This window comes from Limanda limanda, chromosome 3 (assembly GCF_963576545.1).
Source record: "Limanda limanda chromosome 3, fLimLim1.1, whole genome shotgun sequence".
NCBI classification, from domain to species: domain Eukaryota; kingdom Metazoa; phylum Chordata; class Actinopteri; order Pleuronectiformes; family Pleuronectidae; genus Limanda; species Limanda limanda.
In genome coordinates, this window is record NC_083638.1 from 26,443,167 (window position 1) to 26,464,497 (window position 21,331).

The 21,331-nt window shown below is 41.2% G+C and overlaps 19 non-coding genes and 1 pseudogene across 19 annotated transcripts; all 20 read left to right on the top strand.

Annotated features, from left to right (window-relative positions):
• The first annotated feature begins 1,173 nt into the window (after positions 1–1,173).
• LOC132999220 (5S ribosomal RNA) lies at positions 1,174–1,292 on the top strand. Its single transcript, XR_009678091.1, has one exon. It is a non-coding gene; the product is annotated as a 5S ribosomal RNA (ribosomal RNA).
• Positions 1,293–8,058: 6,766 nt separating this feature from the next.
• On the top strand, positions 8,059–8,177 carry LOC132999150 (5S ribosomal RNA). The gene has a single exon (XR_009678026.1). It is a non-coding gene; the product is annotated as a 5S ribosomal RNA (ribosomal RNA).
• A 501-nt stretch (positions 8,178–8,678) lies between these two features.
• LOC132999224 (5S ribosomal RNA) lies at positions 8,679–8,798 on the top strand (annotated as a pseudogene).
• A 2,026-nt stretch (positions 8,799–10,824) lies between these two features.
• Positions 10,825–10,943, top strand: LOC132999219 (5S ribosomal RNA). The gene has a single exon (XR_009678090.1). It is a non-coding gene; the product is annotated as a 5S ribosomal RNA (ribosomal RNA).
• A 501-nt stretch (positions 10,944–11,444) lies between these two features.
• On the top strand, positions 11,445–11,563 carry LOC132999245 (5S ribosomal RNA). Its single transcript, XR_009678111.1, has one exon. It is a non-coding gene; the product is annotated as a 5S ribosomal RNA (ribosomal RNA).
• Positions 11,564–12,064: 501 nt separating this feature from the next.
• On the top strand, positions 12,065–12,183 carry LOC132999256 (5S ribosomal RNA). The gene has a single exon (XR_009678122.1). It is a non-coding gene; the product is annotated as a 5S ribosomal RNA (ribosomal RNA).
• A 501-nt stretch (positions 12,184–12,684) lies between these two features.
• Positions 12,685–12,803, top strand: LOC132999268 (5S ribosomal RNA). Its single transcript, XR_009678133.1, has one exon. It is a non-coding gene; the product is annotated as a 5S ribosomal RNA (ribosomal RNA).
• A 501-nt stretch (positions 12,804–13,304) lies between these two features.
• Positions 13,305–13,423, top strand: LOC132999279 (5S ribosomal RNA). The gene has a single exon (XR_009678144.1). It is a non-coding gene; the product is annotated as a 5S ribosomal RNA (ribosomal RNA).
• Positions 13,424–13,924: 501 nt separating this feature from the next.
• On the top strand, positions 13,925–14,043 carry LOC132999158 (5S ribosomal RNA). Its single transcript, XR_009678032.1, has one exon. It is a non-coding gene; the product is annotated as a 5S ribosomal RNA (ribosomal RNA).
• A 501-nt stretch (positions 14,044–14,544) lies between these two features.
• Positions 14,545–14,663, top strand: LOC132999169 (5S ribosomal RNA). Its single transcript, XR_009678043.1, has one exon. It is a non-coding gene; the product is annotated as a 5S ribosomal RNA (ribosomal RNA).
• Positions 14,664–15,164: 501 nt separating this feature from the next.
• Positions 15,165–15,283, top strand: LOC132999181 (5S ribosomal RNA). The gene has a single exon (XR_009678054.1). It is a non-coding gene; the product is annotated as a 5S ribosomal RNA (ribosomal RNA).
• Positions 15,284–15,784: 501 nt separating this feature from the next.
• On the top strand, positions 15,785–15,903 carry LOC132999193 (5S ribosomal RNA). Its single transcript, XR_009678065.1, has one exon. It is a non-coding gene; the product is annotated as a 5S ribosomal RNA (ribosomal RNA).
• Positions 15,904–16,404: 501 nt separating this feature from the next.
• Positions 16,405–16,523, top strand: LOC132999204 (5S ribosomal RNA). The gene has a single exon (XR_009678076.1). It is a non-coding gene; the product is annotated as a 5S ribosomal RNA (ribosomal RNA).
• Positions 16,524–17,024: 501 nt separating this feature from the next.
• On the top strand, positions 17,025–17,143 carry LOC132999216 (5S ribosomal RNA). The gene has a single exon (XR_009678087.1). It is a non-coding gene; the product is annotated as a 5S ribosomal RNA (ribosomal RNA).
• Positions 17,144–17,644: 501 nt separating this feature from the next.
• Positions 17,645–17,763, top strand: LOC132999225 (5S ribosomal RNA). Its single transcript, XR_009678092.1, has one exon. It is a non-coding gene; the product is annotated as a 5S ribosomal RNA (ribosomal RNA).
• Positions 17,764–18,264: 501 nt separating this feature from the next.
• Positions 18,265–18,383, top strand: LOC132999235 (5S ribosomal RNA). The gene has a single exon (XR_009678101.1). It is a non-coding gene; the product is annotated as a 5S ribosomal RNA (ribosomal RNA).
• A 501-nt stretch (positions 18,384–18,884) lies between these two features.
• LOC132999243 (5S ribosomal RNA) lies at positions 18,885–19,003 on the top strand. The gene has a single exon (XR_009678109.1). It is a non-coding gene; the product is annotated as a 5S ribosomal RNA (ribosomal RNA).
• A 501-nt stretch (positions 19,004–19,504) lies between these two features.
• Positions 19,505–19,623, top strand: LOC132999244 (5S ribosomal RNA). Its single transcript, XR_009678110.1, has one exon. It is a non-coding gene; the product is annotated as a 5S ribosomal RNA (ribosomal RNA).
• Positions 19,624–20,124: 501 nt separating this feature from the next.
• On the top strand, positions 20,125–20,243 carry LOC132999246 (5S ribosomal RNA). The gene has a single exon (XR_009678112.1). It is a non-coding gene; the product is annotated as a 5S ribosomal RNA (ribosomal RNA).
• A 501-nt stretch (positions 20,244–20,744) lies between these two features.
• LOC132999247 (5S ribosomal RNA) lies at positions 20,745–20,863 on the top strand. The gene has a single exon (XR_009678113.1). It is a non-coding gene; the product is annotated as a 5S ribosomal RNA (ribosomal RNA).
• The last annotated feature ends 468 nt before the right edge of the window (positions 20,864–21,331 follow it).

Here is a 21,331-nt window from a genome sequence, read left to right on the forward strand (position 1 = left end):
TTTGTACGTCACAAGGATGGTCAGTCTAACAGCTGTCCCGATAGGAGAGTCGAAGAGAGTTTGTTATGGTTAAGTTGGTGCAGCCAAGATGGCTGGACCAAGACACTTTCTACTCAAGGCTGAATTACGAGACAACATCAGACTGTCAGGGTAGATAGAGTTGCCAGGCAACCGGCAGAGTAGAGTAGGAGCGCAAGACGGAGAGCTGCTGCTATGTCACTTCCTGGATTCGGTGACAAGAGGCGTGGGACTGCGGCTGGACCAATAAGGGAGATCCAAAGTGATTTGCGGTGACTCCCCTCCAAATATTCATAACCAATCACATCAAATCTACTGTTATAACTATACCACACCCCTGCTGTTCGGGGCCATTTTCATCTTCCTACTGCTAACTTAATTAGCATAGGCTGTGATAATTGTCCATAGCTATGAATAACTCGATTCTTCGCATTCTCATTGGAGCTATTGAACCAAAATCTTGGATCGGCTTCTCTCATTATATAGGATAAAACAACACGCCTTAACAGTCTCAGATATGGCTTTTTCTCTGCCACTCTGCCTAGAAGGCCAGCATCCCGGAGTCACCTCTTCACTGTAGACGTTGACACTGGCGTTTTGCGGGTATCATTTTAAGAAGCTGCCAGTTGAGGACCTGTGAGGCGTCTATTTCTCAAACTAGAGACTCTACTATACTTGGCTTCTTGCTGAGTTGTGCACCGGGACCTCCCACTTCTCTTTCTACTCTGGTTGGAGCCCGTTTGTGCTGTTCTCTGAAGGGAGTAGGACACACCGTTGTAGGAAATTTTCAGTTTCTTTGCACTTTCTCGCATGGAACAGCCTTCATTTCTAAGAACAAGAATAGACTGGCGAGTTTCACATGGAAGTTCTCTTTTTCAGGCCATTTTGAGAGTATAATCCGACCCACAAATGTGATGCTCCAGATACTCAACTAGCTCAAAGGAAGGCCAGTTTTATAGCTTCTCTCACCAGCTAAACAGTTTTCAGCTGTGCTAACATAATTGCACAAAGGTTTTCTAATCATCCATTAGTCTTCGAAGGCGATTAGCAAACACAATGTACCATTAGAACACTGGAGTGAAAGTTGCTGGAAATGGGCCTCTATACACCTATGTAGATATTTCATTAAAGAAGATATTGTGACTTGGGTCTTTCGCTTACGGCCATACCACCCTGAACACGCCCGATCTCGTCCGTTCTCGGAAGCTAAGCAAGGTCGGGCCTGGTTGGTACTTGGATGGGAGACCGCCTGGGAATACCAGGTGCTGTTAGCTTTTTCCAATTTTCTTTGCAACCAGCAGAGGGTGCTGTTGCTGCTGCTTCACAGGAGAAACGTCTTGGAAAGAGCAGGAAAGACCATAAAAGACTGGCCATCAAAGAAACAAAGGATATGGAACACACACACACAGATCATCGCTGAAGGAACAGAATGAACATTCAAGTGACTTTTGATATTCAAACCACTACTTTATTCACGTAGTAGTAACATATCATTCTCAAAATGTCATATTTGGAGAGAAGGATGAAAGAGCAGCGAGTTTACTCACCATCAAAAGAAGAAACAGTGTATGAAACCAGGACATTATCACTGAAGACAATGATTGAAAATTGTAATGATTTATTCTTGCAATATTGTGACAAAATTGCACCTTGAGCTTCTCTTTCCTTAACATTAAATAACAATAAAAACCCAGTTTCAATGGTCACAAAGCGACAACAGTATTCACCATGGTGGTGGTTCACATGTTTAAATAAGGTATTGTGACTTGGGTCTTTCGCTTACGGCCATACAACCCTGAGCACGCCCGATCTCGTCTGATCCCGTTCAGGTGCGCAAGCAGGAAGTGAGCAGAGAGCAGAGAGCAGTCGAGTGTTTGTTGGGACCGCGTGTGCTTGTGAGGCATAAGGTGCATTTGTGATAGTTTTATGTGTGATTCATTTCCCCTGCAGCCTGGCTGTTTGGGGGATTGTTTCATACTTTCTGTGATTGGATGGATAATTTGATAAATGACAAAATAGAAGGTAAGGCCACTTTGATTAATGCAGAACCCGAGATTGATTATGCTTCTAGTGATTGGAGGGAAGAACTTGTGAATGAAAACATGGAAGTTAAGAACAGTTTGGCACATGTAGAACGGGAGAATGATTCTGGAAATATTGAAGCCAGCGAGAAAGGAATAACCCAGGAGATCAATTCCGTTATTAGGCCTATTGATAAAGCAAGCATGGTGAATGGTAGGAGAGATAAAGAGAGACAGGGAGAAAGTGAGGGTGATTGTGGCTATAAAAAGGAGCTGACATTGATTGTAGAGCCCGTCGGTGAAGATTACATTACCATGATGGAACTGTTGCGGGAAATCAAGGAAAAGTGTGGGATTGTTCTGGCATGCAGGGTCAAAAGTAACAACACTTACGAGATCACCATGCAGGAGGGAAAGGGCAAGACAAGGTTATTAGATGGCTTCAAAATCGAAAACACTCGGGTGACTGCCAAGGAAGTTCGCAGCAATGAAATTGTTGTTTCATTTCTAAACTTGCCATCTTATATCACTGATGCTGAAATTAGGCAGAAACTCTCAACGTGGGGCGTGAGGGCGATTTCGCCCATCAAAAGAAGGAAATGGCCTGGGACAGACGTGGTGGACGGGACAAGGTTCTGTAAAGTACAATTTACTGAACTTGTACAGTCGCTGCCCTACTCAGCAAAGTTCGAGACACTAGACGGAGGGGAGTACTTCCGTGTAATTCATGACAGGCAGGTGAAGGTCTGCAGGCTGTGCATCCAGCCAGGACATATTTTGAGAGAATGCCCAGACTTCACCTGTTATAAATGCAAGCGCCAGGGACACTATGCTAGGGAGTGTGACTTGCAGGGGGGGAGGCGCGGAGAGGAGAGGACGGTGGACGCGGAGCCAGCCGGCGGCGACAAGAGCGTTTCCTGGTCCGAGGAGGAGCAACGACAGCAGGACGAGGACACCGGAGCTGCCAGCGGGGGTGAAATTACCCCATCCACCATCGGCAGCAGTGCGGATGGAGTGTCCGGTGAGACGGGTTGCATGACGGGAGGAGCATCCGGGCAAAGTATGGAGGAAGGTGCTAGCAAAGTGCCCAAAACTCCCTCAGCCCGGGCGAGTGAACGAAGAGGCGACCGACCAGGAGAGGTGGAGGCCCCGGATTGCAGTGAGGCTCCAGGGGGCGGCGGGGCTGCTGCTGCTGCTGCTGCTGCTGCTGCTGCTGCTGCGACTGCTTCACCTAAGGAGCCAGACGATTCGAGCATGGAGGTGGTGGAGACAAGAACATCGGGAGAAGGAGAGTCGATGGACTACGAGGCGGTGAAAGCCAGCAGGAAGAGAATGAGCAAAAAGAAGGACAAAAGGGTGCCAAAAGAGCGGAAGGTATGAACAATCGAGCATCTCTGGAAAGCTGTGTTTTTCTTTTCACCATTACTATGGTCATAATAACATCCTTAAATGCAAACGGCCTGAGGAACATGATCAAAATAGAAAGAACGATTGAACTCTGTAAATCTGACATACTGTGCCTTCAAGAAACGCATTGGGATAATGAACTTGTGGAAACCCTTGGAAAGATTTGGAAAGGGCCCATATTTATAGACAATGGGAGTGCGAGGGCATGTGGAGTGGCAATCCTTGTCAAAGAGAGGTCTGTTAGTGGTGTCAAGCAAACCTTTTGTGGAGGGAATGGACGTGTGATAGCGATAGAATTTGTCCACAATAAAAACACATACCAATTAATCAATATCTATGCACCAAACGTGGAGGAACTGAGAAAGGGTTTTTTTGAGGACTTGGAGGTTCTGTGCACGGGAGATTGTATGATGGTTGGTGACTATAATGTAAAATTATCAAGACTAGATTATTCAAATAATGTAAAATACAGGTATGATGGGTCAAGGAACTTTTTGAAAAGCATGATGGCAGAACACAAAATGGTGGACGTATGGAGGGAGGAAAATGCAGAACGAAAAGTGTTTTCGCGGAGGCAGGTGGTTATGGGGACCCTTAGACAGAGTAGAATAGACCTCGTCCTAGTTAAGGAAAACATTGTCAGCCAAATAAAAGAGGTGAAATATAATTTTACCACTCTTAGTGATCATGCAATCCTGTCGCTGAGGTTAAGGGACGTATGTATAAGGAATGTAGGTGGAGGAATGTGGTGCCTAAACAACAGCTTATTAAGAGAGGATTCATATAAAGAGATGATAGCAAAATGTATCAAAGAAGAAATAGAGAACAGATTAAACAAAGATAATATTTGTATTTGGTGGGAAAATTTGAAAGAAAAAGTTAAAAAGAAAAGCATATACTATTCCAAGCAAAAGAACTTCAGAATGGATCAGGTAGAGAAAGAGATACAAAATAAATTAAACGAAGAAGCAGGGAAAGCAGACAAAGATGGAAATTATAATATACAAAATTATCTGGAGTTGAGAAGGCAACTAAAAGATTGTGAGAAAAATAAATGTGATGGGGCGATACTAAGGAGTAGAGTACAGTATGCTGTAGAGGGGGAAAGGTGCACAGCGTACTTTCTAAACCTGGAAAAAAATAAGCAGGAAAAAAATTATATAAACGAACTACAGAATGAAAATGGGGAGAAGGTAAATGATTTGGTTAGCATTTTGAATACAGTGGAAGGCTTCTATAAAAACTTGTATAAAAAAGGGAATGCAGAAAAAGTATGTATTGATGAGGTCTTGAGTGGTGTGGATGCAAGGGTATCAGCAGACGAGCAAGACATGTGTGACAGAGAGATTACAGTAGAAGAAATACAAATAGCAATTAAAAATGCAAAAAACAATAAAAGCCCTGGTTCAGATGGCCTTAGCAGTGAATTCTACAAAGAGTTTGCTGATGTGTTGGCACCCATACTGCTAATGGTATATCAAAGCATGGAAGAGGGACAACTGGTTCCAGAATCCATGGCTACTGGGGTAATCACAATATTATTTAAAAACAGGGGGAGTAGGTTGGAGTTAGGGAATTATAGGCCAATTAGTTTATTGAATGGTGACTATAAGATATTAACAAGGGTTTTAGCGTATAGGATTAAGAAGGTAATGGGAGGAATAATATCACCGACACAGGCATATAGTGTCGAAGGGAGAGACATAGCAGATATAATAGGGACAGTGAGGGACGTTGTTAGGCACATGAAAGAACAGTCTGGGATTGTGTTGAGTGTAGATTTGAATAAGGCTTTTGATAGAGTGGAGCATGAGTTCTTGTTTCGGACTATGAAAGAATTTGGGTTTGGGGATAGAATAGTGAGTTGGATCAGGCTGCTGTATAAGGAAGCTAAGAGTAGGGTCAAATGTAATGGTCTGATGACAGACACCTTTGCTTTGGAGAGGTCAGTGAGACAGGGCTGTCCTTTATCAGCACTGTTGTATAGCATGTCTATTGAACCCTTTGCTGTCCTTATAAAAAAGGATAGTAATATAAAAGGAATACAAATACCAGGTGAGAAAATTAATATAATTCAACAATATGCGGATGACATGACAATAACAGTAGAAAATATGGACAGCATCAATATAATTATGAAACACATGGGAACATATGGGAGGGCAGCAGGGGCTAAAGTGAATATAGAAAAATCGGAACTAATGTGTATAGGTCAGGAGGGGGATAGGGTTGACAGTATGATTGCATTTAGAGTGGTGGACTGCATCAAAGTTTTAGGAGTAAACATAGGTCCAAACGAAAAGGAAGCAAGAGATATCACTTGGACAGGAGTGATAAATAAGATAAAACACACTTTAAATGCATGGAAGCAGAGGAAATTGAAGTTAAAAGGTAAGGTAATAGTTGTTAATTCCTTATTATTATCCAAATGTGTGTATGTTTTGGGCGCACTAGATCTTCCGGTATGGGTTCTATCCGAATTAAATCAGCTGACTTCAAACTTCTTGTGGGATGGGAAGGGTGTGAGGATATCCCACAAAACGTTGATAGCAGGGTACAGTGAGGGAGGGTTAAAACTGGTGGACATTGACACAAAACGTAAAGCACTGAGGGTTAAAACAGTGAAGAAGTATCTCCATGATGTGAATGACTATGGGTGGAAACAATTCTTTAAAATGTATGTTCAGATGGCTGGTAGATGTGGAGAGAATAGTCTGCTTATGGTTTTGAAGGAACCAATGTATGAAAAAGTGCCTTCTTTCTACCAAGAGGTGTTCAAAGCGTGGGGAGAATTCCTACCCAACATATCATACAACTGTAGTAATGTAACCGAAGTAATGAATAAACCCGTTTTTCTCAATCCTATAATACAGCATAACAACAAAATGCTATACAATAAGGTTTTCATGGATGCAGGAATTAGGCAAGTAAAGGACATGGTCTATGAGTTTGTGCCTGGGTTTCTGCCTGGGCAGGCAATGGTAGACTGCGTAAGAGAAGGGGATGAGGATGCTAGGAGAGATATGATTGTAAAAATGTATGATATAATTAAGGGGAGTATGCCTGTAGACTGGAGGTATTTGATTGAGAGAGAGTGTGTGAGGACAGGGGATGGACCCTTACCTAAACTAGTGTTTGTTAAAAATTATGCAAATAAAGAGTTTAAAGAATTAAAAGTAAAAAACATATATTTAGAACTGATAGCGAAACTGCTGAAAAGACCGGCATCAGAACAAATGTGGGAGAGGGTTCTGCCAGGTATGAATGTACAGTTGATATGGGAAAACCTCCAAATCAAATATAATGCAATAGAATGTGAAAACAATGACTTCATGACGAGACACAACAGGATCTATGTAAACACGGTGCTGCATCAGATTAACAAAAAGAACAAAAGAGAATGTGACGTGTGTGAAACTGAGCCAGAAGACTTGTTACATATATATATCCGATGTGAATGTCTACGTAGTTTTGTTTTGAAGTTAAAAGATATGCTGTTTAAAAACTGGGAAAAGGGTTTTGTAAAGGCATATGAATGGAATAAAATGTTGCTGTTTGGAGTAAATGGGAAAAGGAAAGATGTGAATGTTCGTTTGTTTAATTTTGTGTTAAGCCACGTGAGGTATGCTATTATGTCAAGAAGGAATCTTGCTCATTTTAAGGGGAAAAAGGTGCATGTGTGGGATTTGTTTGAATCGGTTGTCAGGAGAAATGTGGGTTTGATCTTTAAATATGGTGCTGAGGACTTTGCTGAATGTTTTATTGACGGGTGTGGCTTTATATCTGTAACATCGGAAGGGAAACTAGCATTTAATTTCTGAGTGTGCCTCTATGTTTATCAGGCGCACGTGTTATTATTAAGTTATTTATTTTTCTTTCTTTTTTTTTCATTTTTTGAGTTTTGTTATCCCTTAACATGAATGTGATTCCTGTGTGTATGTCATTGTTTTGTGTGAATATTTACAGATGAATGTCTTTTGTATATATAAATTGGTATTTTTGATAATAAAAAAAAAAAAAAAAAACACGCCCGATCTCGGAAGCTAAGCAGGGTCGGGCCTGGTTAGTACTTGGATGGGAGACCGCCTGGGAATACCAGGTGCTGTAAGCTTTTTCCAATTTTCTTTGCAACCAGCAGAGGGTGCTGTTGCTGCTGCTTCACAGGAGAAACGTCTTGGAAAGAGCAGGAAAGACCATAAAAGACTGGCCATCAAAGAAACAAAGGATATGGAACACACACACAGATCATCGCTGAAGGAACAGAATGAACATTCAAGTGACTTTTGATATTCAAACCACTACTTTATTCACGTAGTAGTAACATATCATTCTCAAAATGTCATATTTGGAGAGAAGGATGAAAGAGCAGCGAGTTTACTCACCATCAAAAGAAGAAACAGTGTATGAAACCAGGACATTATCACTGAAGACAATGATTGAAAATTGTAATGATTTATTCTTGCAATATTGTGACAAAATTGCACCTTGAGCTTCTCTTTCCTTAACATTAAATAACAATAAAAACCCAGTTTCAATGGTCACAAAGCGACAACAGTATTCACCATGGTGGTGGTTCACATGTTTAAATAAGGTATTGTGACTTGGCTCTTTCGCTTACGGCCATACCACCCTGAACACGCCCGATCTCGTCCGATCTCGGAAGCTAAGCAGGGTCGGGCCTGGTTAGTACTTGGATGGGAGACCGCCTGGGAATACCAGGTGCTGTAAGCTTTTTCCAATTTTCTTTGCAACCAGCAGAGGGTGCTGTTGCTGCTGCTTCACAGGAGAAACGTCTTGGAAAGAGCAGGAAAGACCATAAAAGACTGGCCATCAAAGAAACAAAGGATATGGAACACACACACAGATCATCGCTGAAGGAACAGAATGAACATTCAAGTGACTTTTGATATTCAAACCACTACTTTATTCACGTAGTAGTAACATATCATTCTCAAAATGTCATATTTGGAGAGAAGGATGAAAGAGCAGCGAGTTTACTCACCATCAAAAGAAGAAACAGTGTATGAAACCAGGACATTATCACTGAAGACAATGATTGAAAATTGTAATGATTTATTCTTGCAATATTGTGACAAAATTGCACCTTGAGCTTCTCTTTCCTTAACATTAAATAACAATAAAAACCCAGTTTCAATGGTCACAAAGCGACAACAGTATTCACCATGGTGGTGGTTCACATGTTTAAATAAGGTATTGTGACTTGGCTCTTTCGCTTACGGCCATACCACCCTGAACACGCCCGATCTCGTCCCATCTCGGAAGCTAAGCAGGGTCGGGCCTGGTTAGTACTTGGATGGGAGACCGCCTGGGAATTATGGAGGACCATACATGACATAAGTATAAATAAATAAATAAATAAATGTAGATATAAATACAGAAATAAATAAATAAATAAATAAATAAAAAAGGAAATTAATTAATTAATACAGAAATAAATAAATAAATACGTTACTAACAACAGAAATAAATAAATAAATGTCTTAAATATATTTGCACATTTATTTATTCCCTGATTTATATTTTTCACGTTTTCAATCACCTTATGCTAATGAGAAAGGCGGGCCTAACCGCAGTCTCATGCAGGATTGGTCACAGGAGTGTAATTATCCAGCCTTTCAATGCTGACTGGTGTCCAGTAGCTGTTTGCAGTGTTGTGCCAGTTCACGTCTCGTGTTCTCCTGAGCACAGGGAGCGAGCAGAGAGGAGGAGGAAGCAGAAACTCCTGCTCGGAAAGAAACAAGCCTGCAGCTTCTGCTCTGCCCATGAAGCAGCTGATCTCTGAGCAGATGTGACCAGAGACTGTTTTACAAAGTCACTGAGCGGCTGCATCGAGGTGACGAGCTCAAGTCTCAGTTTTTGTCTCTGTGCGAGTGTGTGGCACTGAGGGGTGCGGAGCCCGGGTGCCTGTGTGTATAGCTCAGTTGACCAATCCTGCTCGAGACTGAGTTTGGGACCGCCTACCTCATTTACATATGGACAATTAATTGTTGAAAAATAAAAATGTTGCAAAAGAAAATGTGGAAATAGATAAAGAAATAAATGAATACATGTGGAGATAAATACAGAAGTAAATTAATCAATGTGTTAAACTTATTCCCACAATTATTTCAACTTTTATGTATTTCAACATTTATTTAATTCCACATTTAATTGTCTCATATGTAAATGAGGTAGGAGGTCCCAAACTCAGTCTCGAGCAGGATTGGTCAACTGAGCTATACACACACGCACACACAGGCCCCGTGGCTCCGCACCCCTCAGTGCCACACACTTGCACAGAGACAAAAACTGAGACTTGAGCTCGTCACCTCGATGCAGCCGCTCAGTGACTTTGTAAAACAGTGAAAACACAGAGTTTCTCTGGTCACATCTGCTCAGAGATCAGCTGCTTCATGCGCAGAGCAGAAGCTGCAGGTGGTTTGTACCGAGCTGGAGTTTCTGCTTCCTCCTCCTCTCTGCGCTCTCCTTGTGCTCAGGAGAACACGAGACGTGGCGCTCACAGTCAGGATTACTGACACCTTAATCATTCCAATAAAAAATAACTTGAACTAACCCTCTGAACTTGAACTAGTTAATTTTAAGTGTGAACCGGCTCAACACTGCGAACAGCTACTGGACACCAGTCAGCATTGAAAGGCTGGATCATTACACTCCTGTGACCAATCCTGCATGAGACTGCAGTTAGGCCCGCCTTTCTCATTAGCATAAGGTGATTGAAAACGTGAAAAATATAAATCAGGGAATAAATAAATGTGCAAATATATTTAAGACATTTATTTATTTATTTCTGTTGTTAGTAACGTATTTATTTATTTATTTCTGTATTAATTAATTTATTTCCTTTTTTATTTATTTATTTATTTATTTCTGTATTTATTTCTACATTTATTTATTTATTTATTTATACTTATGTCATGTATGGTCCTCCATAGTAAAGACCATAAAAGACTGGCCATCAAAGAAACAAAGGATATGGAACACACACACAGATCATCGCTGAAGGAACAGAATGAACATTCAAGTGACTTTTGATATTCAAACCACTACTTTATTCACGTAGTAGTAACATATCATTCTCAAAATGTCATATTTGGAGAGAAGGATGAAAGAGCAGCGAGTTTACTCACCATCAAAAGAAGAAACAGTGTATGAAACCAGGACATTATCACTGAAGACAATGATTGAAAATTGTAATGATTTATTCTTGCAATATTGTGACAAAATTGCACCTTGAGCTTCACTTTCCTTAACATTAAATAACAATAAAAACCCAGTTTCAATGGTCACAAAGCGACAACAGTATTCACCATGGTGGTGGTTCACATGTTTAAATAAGGTATTGTGACTTGGCTCTTTCGCTTACGGCCATACCACCCTGAACACGCCCGATCTCGTCCGATCTCGGAAGCTAAGCAGGGTCGTGCCTGGTTAATACTTGGATGGGAGACCGCCTGGGAATACCAGGTGCTGTAAGCTTTTTCCAATTTTCTTTGCAACCAGCAGAGGGTGCTGTTGCTGCTGCTTCACAGGAGAAACGTCTTGGAAAGAGCAGGAAAGACCATAAAAGACTGGCCATCAAAGAAACAAAGGATATGGAACACACACACAGATCATCGCTGAAGGAACAGAATGAACATTCAAGTGACTTTTGATATTCAAACCACTACTTTATTCACGTAGTAGTAACATATCATTCTCAAAATGTCATATTTGGAGAGAAGGATGAAAGAGCAGCGAGTTTACTCACCATCAAAAGAAGAAACAGTGTATGAAACCAGGACATTATCACTGAAGACAATGATTGAAAATTGTAATGATTTATTCTTGCAATATTGTGACAAAATTGCACCTTGAGCTTCTCTTTCCTTAACATTAAATAACAATAAAAACCCAGTTTCAATGGTCACAAAGCGACAACAGTATTCACCATGGTGGTGGTTCACATGTTTAAATAAGGTATTGTGACTTGGGTCTTTCGCTTACGGCCATACCACCCTGAACACGCCCGATCTCGTCCGATCTCGGAAGCTAAGCAGGGTCGGGCCTGGTTAGTACTTGGATGGGAGACCGCCTGGGAATACCAGGTGCTGTAAGCTTTTTCCAATTTTCTTTGCAACCAGCAGAGGGTGCTGTTGCTGCTGCTTCACAGGAGAAACGTCTTGGAAAGAGCAGGAAAGACCATAAAAGACTGGCCATCAAAGAAACAAAGGATATGGAACACACACACAGATCATCGCTGAAGGAACAGAATGAACATTCAAGTGACTTTTGATATTCAAACCACTACTTTATTCACGTAGTAGTAACATATCATTCTCAAAATGTCATATTTGGAGAGAAGGATGAAAGAGCAGCGAGTTTACTCACCATCAAAAGAAGAAACAGTGTATGAAACCAGGACATTATCACTGAAGACAATGATTGAAAATTGTAATGATTTATTCTTGCAATATTGTGACAAAATTGCACCTTGAGCTTCTCTTTCCTTAACATTATATAACAATAAAAACCCAGTTTCAATGGTCACAAAGCGACAACAGTATTCACCATGGTGGTGGTTCACATGTTTAAATAAGGTATTGTGACTTGGCTCTTTCGCTTACGGCCATACCACCCTGAACACGCCCGATCTCGTCCGATCTCGGAAGCTAAGCAGGGTCGGGCCTGGTTAGTACTTGGATGGGAGACCGCCTGGGAATACCAGGTGCTGTAAGCTTTTTCCAATTTTCTTTGCAACCAGCAGAGGGTGCTGTTGCTGCTGCTTCACAGGAGAAACGTCTTGGAAAGAGCAGGAAAGACCATAAAAGACTGGCCATCAAAGAAACAAAGGATATGGAACACACACACAGATCATCGCTGAAGGAACAGAATGAACATTCAAGTGACTTTTGATATTCAAACCACTACTTTATTCACGTAGTAGTAACATATCATTCTCAAAATGTCATATTTGGAGAGAAGGATGAAAGAGCAGCGAGTTTACTCACCATCAAAAGAAGAAACAGTGTATGAAACCAGGACATTATCACTGAAGACAATGATTGAAAATTGTAATGATTTATTCTTGCAATATTGTGACAAAATTGCACCTTGAGCTTCTCTTTCCTTAACATTAAATAACAATAAAAACCCAGTTTCAATGGTCACAAAGCGACAACAGTATTCACCATGGTGGTGGTTCACATGTTTAAATAAGGTATTGTGACTTGGCTCTTTCGCTTACGGCCATACCACCCTGAACACGCCCGATCTCGTCCGATCTCGGAAGCTAAGCAGGGTCGGGCCTGGTTAGTACTTGGATGGGAGACCGCCTGGGAATACCAGGTGCTGTAAGCTTTTTCCAATTTTCTTTGCAACCAGCAGAGGGTGCTGTTGCTGCTGCTTCACAGGAGAAACGTCTTGGAAAGAGCAGGAAAGACCATAAAAGACTGGCCATCAAAGAAACAAAGGATATGGAACACACACACAGATCATCGCTGAAGGAACAGAATGAACATTCAAGTGACTTTTGATATTCAAACCACTACTTTATTCACGTAGTAGTAACATATCATTCTCAAAATGTCATATTTGGAGAGAAGGATGAAAGAGCAGCGAGTTTACTCACCATCAAAAGAAGAAACAGTGTATGAAACCAGGACATTATCACTGAAGACAATGATTGAAGATTGTAATGATTTATTCTTGCAATATTGTGACAAAATTGCACCTTGAGCTTCACTTTCCTTAACATTAAATAACAATAAAAACCCAGTTTCAATGGTCACAAAGCGACAACAGTATTCACCATGGTGGTGGTTCACATGTTTAAATAAGGTATTGTGACTTGGCTCTTTCGCTTACGGCCATACCACCCTGAACACGCCCGATCTCGTCCGATCTCGGAAGCTAAGCAGGGTCGGGCCTGGTTAGTACTTGGATGGGAGACCGCCTGGGAATACCAGGTGCTGTAAGCTTTTTCCAATTTTCTTTGCAACCAGCAGAGGGTGCTGTTGCTGCTGCTTCACAGGAGAAACGTCTTGGAAAGAGCAGGAAAGACCATAAAAGACTGGCCATCAAAGAAACAAAGGATATGGAACACACACACAGATCATCGCTGAAGGAACAGAATGAACATTCAAGTGACTTTTGATATTCAAACCACTACTTTATTCACGTAGTAGTAACATATCATTCTCAAAATGTCATATTTGGAGAGAAGGATGAAAGAGCAGCGAGTTTACTCACCATCAAAAGAAGAAACAGTGTATGAAACCAGGACATTATCACTGAAGACAATGATTGAAAATTGTAATGATTTATTCTTGCAATATTGTGACAAAATTGCACCTTGAGCTTCTCTTTCCTTAACATTAAATAACAATAAAAACCCAGTTTCAATGGTCACAAAGCGACAACAGTATTCACCATGGTGGTGGTTCACATGTTTAAATAAGGTATTGTGACTTGGCTCTTTCGCTTACGGCCATACCACCCTGAACACGCCCGATCTCGTCCGATCTCGGAAGCTAAGCAGGGTCGGGCCTGGTTAGTACTTGGATGGGAGACCGCCTGGGAATACCAGGTGCTGTAAGCTTTTTCCAATTTTCTTTGCAACCAGCAGAGGGTGCTGTTGCTGCTGCTTCACAGGAGAAACGTCTTGGAAAGAGCAGGAAAGACCATAAAAGACTGGCCATCAAAGAAACAAAGGATATGGAACACACACACAGATCATCGCTGAAGGAACAGAATGAACATTCAAGTGACTTTTGATATTCAAACCACTACTTTATTCACGTAGTAGTAACATATCATTCTCAAAATGTCATATTTGGAGAGAAGGATGAAAGAGCAGCGAGTTTACTCACCATCAAAAGAAGAAACAGTGTATGAAACCAGGACATTATCACTGAAGACAATGATTGAAAATTGTAATGATTTATTCTTGCAATATTGTGACAAAATTGCACCTTGAGCTTCACTTTCCTTAACATTAAATAACAATAAAAACCCAGTTTCAATGGTCACAAAGCGACAACAGTATTCACCATGGTGGTGGTTCACATGTTTAAATAAGGTATTGTGACTTGGCTCTTTCGCTTACGGCCATACCACCCTGAACACGCCCGATCTCGTCCGATCTCGGAAGCTAAGCAGGGTCGGGCCTGGTTAGTACTTGGATGGGAGACCGCCTGGGAATACCAGGTGCTGTAAGCTTTTTCCAATTTTCTTTGCAACCAGCAGAGGGTGCTGTTGCTGCTGCTTCACAGGAGAAACGTCTTGGAAAGAGCAGGAAAGACCATAAAAGACTGGCCATCAAAGAAACAAAGGATATGGAACACACACACAGATCATCGCTGAAGGAACAGAATGAACATTCAAGTGACTTTTGATATTCAAACCACTACTTTATTCACGTAGTAGTAACATATCATTCTCAAAATGTCATATTTGGAGAGAAGGATGAAAGAGCAGCGAGTTTACTCACCATCAAAAGAAGAAACAGTGTATGAAACCAGGACATTATCACTGAAGACAATGATTGAAAATTGTAATGATTTATTCTTGCAATATTGTGACAAAATTGCACCTTGAGCTTCACTTTCCTTAACATTAAATAACAATAAAAACCCAGTTTCAATGGTCACAAAGCGACAACAGTATTCACCATGGTGGTGGTTCACATGTTTAAATAAGGTATTGTGACTTGGCTCTTTCGCTTACGGCCATACCACCCTGAACACGCCCGATCTCGTCCGATCTCGGAAGCTAAGCAGGGTCGGGCCTGGTTAGTACTTGGATGGGAGACCGCCTGGGAATACCAGGTGCTGTAAGCTTTTTCCAATTTTCTTTGCAACCAGCAGAGGGTGCTGTTGCTGCTGCTTCACAGGAGAAACGTCTTGGAAAGAGCAGGAAAGACCATAAAAGACTGGCCATCAAAGAAACAAAGGATATGGAACACACACACAGATCATCGCTGAAGGAACAGAATGAACATTCAAGTGACTTTTGATATTCAAACCACTACTTTATTCACGTAGTAGTAACATATCATTCTCAAAATGTCATATTTGGAGAGAAGGATGAAAGAGCAGCGAGTTTACTCACCATCAAAAGAAGAAACAGTGTATGAAACCAGGACATTATCACTGAAGACAATGATTGAAAATTGTAATGATTTATTCTTGCAATATTGTGACAAAATTGCACCTTGAGCTTCTCTTTCCTTAACATTAAATAACAATAAAAACCCAGTTTCAATGGTCACAAAGCGACAACAGTATTCACCATGGTGGTGGTTCACATGTTTAAATAAGGTATTGTGACTTGGCTCTTTCGCTTACGGCCATACCACCCTGAACACGCCCGATCTCGTCCGATCTCGGAAGCTAAGCAGGGTCGGGCCTGGTTAGTACTTGGATGGGAGACCGCCTGGGAATACCAGGTGCTGTAAGCTTTTTCCAATTTTCTTTGCAACCAGCAGAGGGTGCTGTTGCTGCTGCTTCACAGGAGAAACGTCTTGGAAAGAGCAGGAAAGACCATAAAAGACTGGCCATCAAAGAAACAAAGGATATGGAACACACACACAGATCATCGCTGAAGGAACAGAATGAACATTCAAGTGACTTTTGATATTCAAACCACTACTTTATTCACGTAGTAGTAACATATCATTCTCAAAATGTCATATTTGGAGAGAAGGATGAAAGAGCAGCGAGTTTACTCACCATCAAAAGAAGAAACAGTGTATGAAACCAGGACATTATCACTGAAGACAATGATTGAAAATTGTAATGATTTATTCTTGCAATATTGTGACAAAATTGCACCTTGAGCTTCACTTTCCTTAACATTAAATAACAATAAAAACCCAGTTTCAATGGTCACAAAGCGACAACAGTATTCACCATGGTGGTGGTTCACATGTTTAAATAAGGTATTGTGACTTGGCTCTTTCGCTTACGGCCATACCACCCTGAACACGCCCGATCTCGTCCGATCTCGGAAGCTAAGCAGGGTCGGGCCTGGTTAGTACTTGGATGGGAGACCGCCTGGGAATACCAGGTGCTGTAAGCTTTTTCCAATTTTCTTTGCAACCAGCAGAGGGTGCTGTTGCTGCTGCTTCACAGGAGAAACGTCTTGGAAAGAGCAGGAAAGACCATAAAAGACTGGCCATCAAAGAAACAAAGGATATGGAACACACACACAGATCATCGCTGAAGGAACAGAATGAACATTCAAGTGACTTTTGATATTCAAACCACTACTTTATTCACGTAGTAGTAACATATCATTCTCAAAATGTCATATTTGGAGAGAAGGATGAAAGAGCAGCGAGTTTACTCACCATCAAAAGAAGAAACAGTGTATGAAACCAGGACATTATCACTGAAGACAATGATTGAAAATTGTAATGATTTATTCTTGCAATATTGTGACAAAATTGCACCTTGAGCTTCTCTTTCCTTAACATTAAATAACAATAAAAACCCAGTTTCAATGGTCACAAAGCGACAACAGTATTCACCATGGTGGTGGTTCACATGTTTAAATAAGGTATTGTGACTTGGGTCTTTCGCTTACGGCCATACCACCCTGAACACGCCCGATCTCGTCCGATCTCGGAAGCTAAGCAGGGTCGGGCCTGGTTAGTACTTGGATGGGAGACCGCCTGGGAATACCAGGTGCTGTAAGCTTTTTCCAATTTTCTTTGCAACCAGCAGAGGGTGCTGTTGCTGCTGCTTCACAGGAGAAACGTCTTGGAAAGAGCAGGAAAGACCATAAAAGACTGGCCATCAAAGAAACAAAGGATATGGAACACACACACAGATCATCGCTGAAGGAACAGAATGAACATTCAAGTGACTTTTGATATTCAAACCACTACTTTATTCACGTAGTAGTAACATATCATTCTCAAAATGTCATATTTGGAGAGAAGGATGAAAGAGCAGCGAGTTTACTCACCATCAAAAGAAGAAACAGTGTATGAAACCAGGACATTATCACTGAAGACAATGATTGAAAATTGTAATGATTTATTCTTGCAATATTGTGACAAAATTGCACCTTGAGCTTCACTTTCCTTAACATTAAATAACAATAAAAACCCAGTTTCAATGGTCACAAAGCGACAACAGTATTCACCATGGTGGTGGTTCACATGTTTAAATAAGGTATTGTGACTTGGCTCTTTCGCTTACGGCCATACCACCCTGAACACGCCCGATCTCGTCCGATCTCGGAAGCTAAGCAGGGTCGGGCCTGGTTAGTACTTGGATGGGAGACCGCCTGGGAATACCAGGTGCTGTAAGCTTTTTCCAATTTTCTTTGCAACCAGCAGAGGGTGCTGTTGCTGCTGCTTCACAGGAGAAACGTCTTGGAAAGAGCAGGAAAGACCATAAAAGACTGGCCATCAAAGAAACAAAGGATATGGAACACACACACAGATCATCGCTGAAGGAACAGAATGAACATTCAAGTGACTTTTGATATTCAAACCACTACTTTATTCACGTAGTAGTAACATATCATTCTCAAAATGTCATATTTGGAGAGAAGGATGAAAGAGCAGCGAGTTTACTCACCATCAAAAGAAGAAACAGTGTATGAAACCAGGACATTATCACTGAAGACAATGATTGAAAATTGTAATGATTTATTCTTGCAATATTGTGACAAAATTGCACCTTGAGCTTCACTTTCCTTAACATTAAATAACAATAAAAACCCAGTTTCAATGGTCACAAAGCGACAACAGTATTCACCATGGTGGTGGTTCACATGTTTAAATAAGGTATTGTGACTTGGCTCTTTCGCTTACGGCCATACCACCCTGAACACGCCCGATCTCGTCCGATCTCGGAAGCTAAGCAGGGTCGGGCCTGGTTAGTACTTGGATGGGAGACCGCCTGGGAATACCAGGTGCTGTAAGCTTTTTCCAATTTTCTTTGCAACCAGCAGAGGGTGCTGTTGCTGCTGCTTCACAGGAGAAACGTCTTGGAAAGAGCAGGAAAGACCATAAAAGACTGGCCATCAAAGAAACAAAGGATATGGAACACACACACAGATCATCGCTGAAGGAACAGAATGAACATTCAAGTGACTTTTGATATTCAAACCACTACTTTATTCACGTAGTAGTAACATATCATTCTCAAAATGTCATATTTGGAGAGAAGGATGAAAGAGCAGCGAGTTTACTCACCATCAAAAGAAGAAACAGTGTATGAAACCAGGACATTATCACTGAAGACAATGATTGAAAATTGTAATGATTTATTCTTGCAATATTGTGACAAAATTGCACCTTGAGCTTCTCTTTCCTTAACATTAAATAACAATAAAAACCCAGTTTCAATGGTCACAAAGCGACAACAGTATTCACCATGGTGGTGGTTCACATGTTTAAATAAGGTATTGTGACTTGGCTCTTTCGCTTACGGCCATACCACCCTGAACACGCCCGATCTCGTCCGATCTCGGAAGCTAAGCAGGGTCGGGCCTGGTTAGTACTTGGATGGGAGACCGCCTGGGAATACCAGGTGCTGTAAGCTTTTTCCAATTTTCTTTGCAACCAGCAGAGGGTGCTGTTGCTGCTGCTTCACAGGAGAAACGTCTTGGAAAGAGCAGGAAAGACCATAAAAGACTGGCCATCAAAGAAACAAAGGATATGGAACACACACACAGATCATCGCTGAAGGAACAGAATGAACATTCAAGTGACTTTTGATATTCAAACCACTACTTTATTCACGTAGTAGTAACATATCATTCTCAAAATGTCATATTTGGAGAGAAGGATGAAAGAGCAGCGAGTTTACTCACCATCAAAAGAAGAAACAGTGTATGAAACCAGGACATTATCACTGAAGACAATGATTGAAAATTGTAATGATTTATTCTTGCAATATTGTGACAAAATTGCACCTTGAGCTTCACTTTCCTTAACATTAAATAACAATAAAAACCCAGTTTCAATGGTCACAAAGCGACAACAGTATTCACCATGGTGGTGGTTCACATGTTTAAATAAGGTATTGTGACTTGGCTCTTTCGCTTACGGCCATACCACCCTGAACACGCCCGATCTCGTCCGATCTCGGAAGCTAAGCAGGGTCGGGCCTGGTTAGTACTTGGATGGGAGACCGCCTGGGAATACCAGGTGCTGTAAGCTTTTTCCAATTTTCTTTGCAACCAGCAGAGGGTGCTGTTGCTGCTGCTTCACAGGAGAAACGTCTTGGAAAGAGCAGGAAAGACCATAAAAGACTGGCCATCAAAGAAACAAAGGATATGGAACACACACACAGATCATCGCTGAAGGAACAGAATGAACATTCAAGTGACTTTTGATATTCAAACCACTACTTTATTCACGTAGTAGTAACATATCATTCTCAAAATGTCATATTTGGAGAGAAGGATGAAAGAGCAGCGAGTTTACTCACCATCAAAAGAAGAAACAGTGTATGAAACCAGGACATTATCACTGAAGACAATGATTGAAAATTGTAATGATTTATTCTTGCAATATTGTGACAAAATTGCACCTTGAGCTTCTCTTTCCTTAACATTAAATAACAATAAAAACCCAGTTTCAATGGTCACAAAGCGACAACAGTATTCACCATGGTGGTGGTTCACATGTTTAAATAAGGTATTGTGACTTGGCTCTTTCGCTTACGGCCATACCACCCTGAACACGCCCGATCTCGTCCGATCTCGGAAGCTAAGCAGGGTCGGGCCTGGTTAGTACTTGGATGGGAGACCGCCTGGGAATACCAGGTGCTGTAAGCTTTTTCCAATTTTCTTTGCAACCAGCAGAGGGTGCTGTTGCTGCTGCTTCACAGGAGAAACGTCTTGGAAAGAGCAGGAAAGACCATAAAAGACTGGCCATCAAAGAAACAAAGGATATGGAACACACACACAGATCATCGCTGAAGGAACAGAATGAACATTCAAGTGACTTTTGATATTCAAACCACTACTTTATTCACGTAGTAGTAACATATCATTCTCAAAATGTCATATTTGGAGAGAAGGATGAAAGAGCAGCGAGTTTACTCACCATCAAAAGAAGAAACAGTGTATGAAACCAGGACATTATCACTGAAGACAATGATTGAAAATTGTAATGATTTATTCTTGCAATATTGTGACAAAATTGCACCTTGAGCTTCACTTTCCTTAACATTAAATAACAATAAAAACCCAGTTTCAATGGTCACAAAGCGACAACAGTATTCACCATGGTGGTGGTTCACATGTTTAAATAAGGTATTGTGACTTGGCTCTTTCGCTTACGGCCATACCACCCTGAACACGCCCGATCTCGTCCGATCTCGGAAGCTAAGCAGGGTCGGGCCTGGTTAGTACTTGGATGGGAGACCGCCTGGGAATACCAGGTGCTGTAAGCTTTTTCCAATTTTCTTTGCAACCAGCAGAGGGTGCTGTTGCTGCTGCTTCACAGGAGAAACGTCTTGGAAAGAGCAGGAAAGACCATAAAAGACTGGCCATCAAAGAAACAAAGGATATGGAACACACACACAGATCATCGCTGAAGGAACAGAATGAACATTCAAGTGACTTTTGATATTCAAACCACTACTTTATTCACGTAGTAGTAACATATCATTCTCAAAATGTCATATTTGGAGAGAAGGATGAAAGAGCAGCGAGTTTACTCACCATCAAAAGAAGAAACAGTGTATGAAACCAGGACATTATCACTGAAGACAATGATTGAAAATTGTAATGATTTATTCTTGCAATATTGTGACAAAATTGCACCTTGAGCTTCTCTTTCCTTAACATTAAATAACAATAAAAACCCAGTTTCAATGGTCACAAAGCGACAACAGTATTCACCATGGTGGTGGTTCACA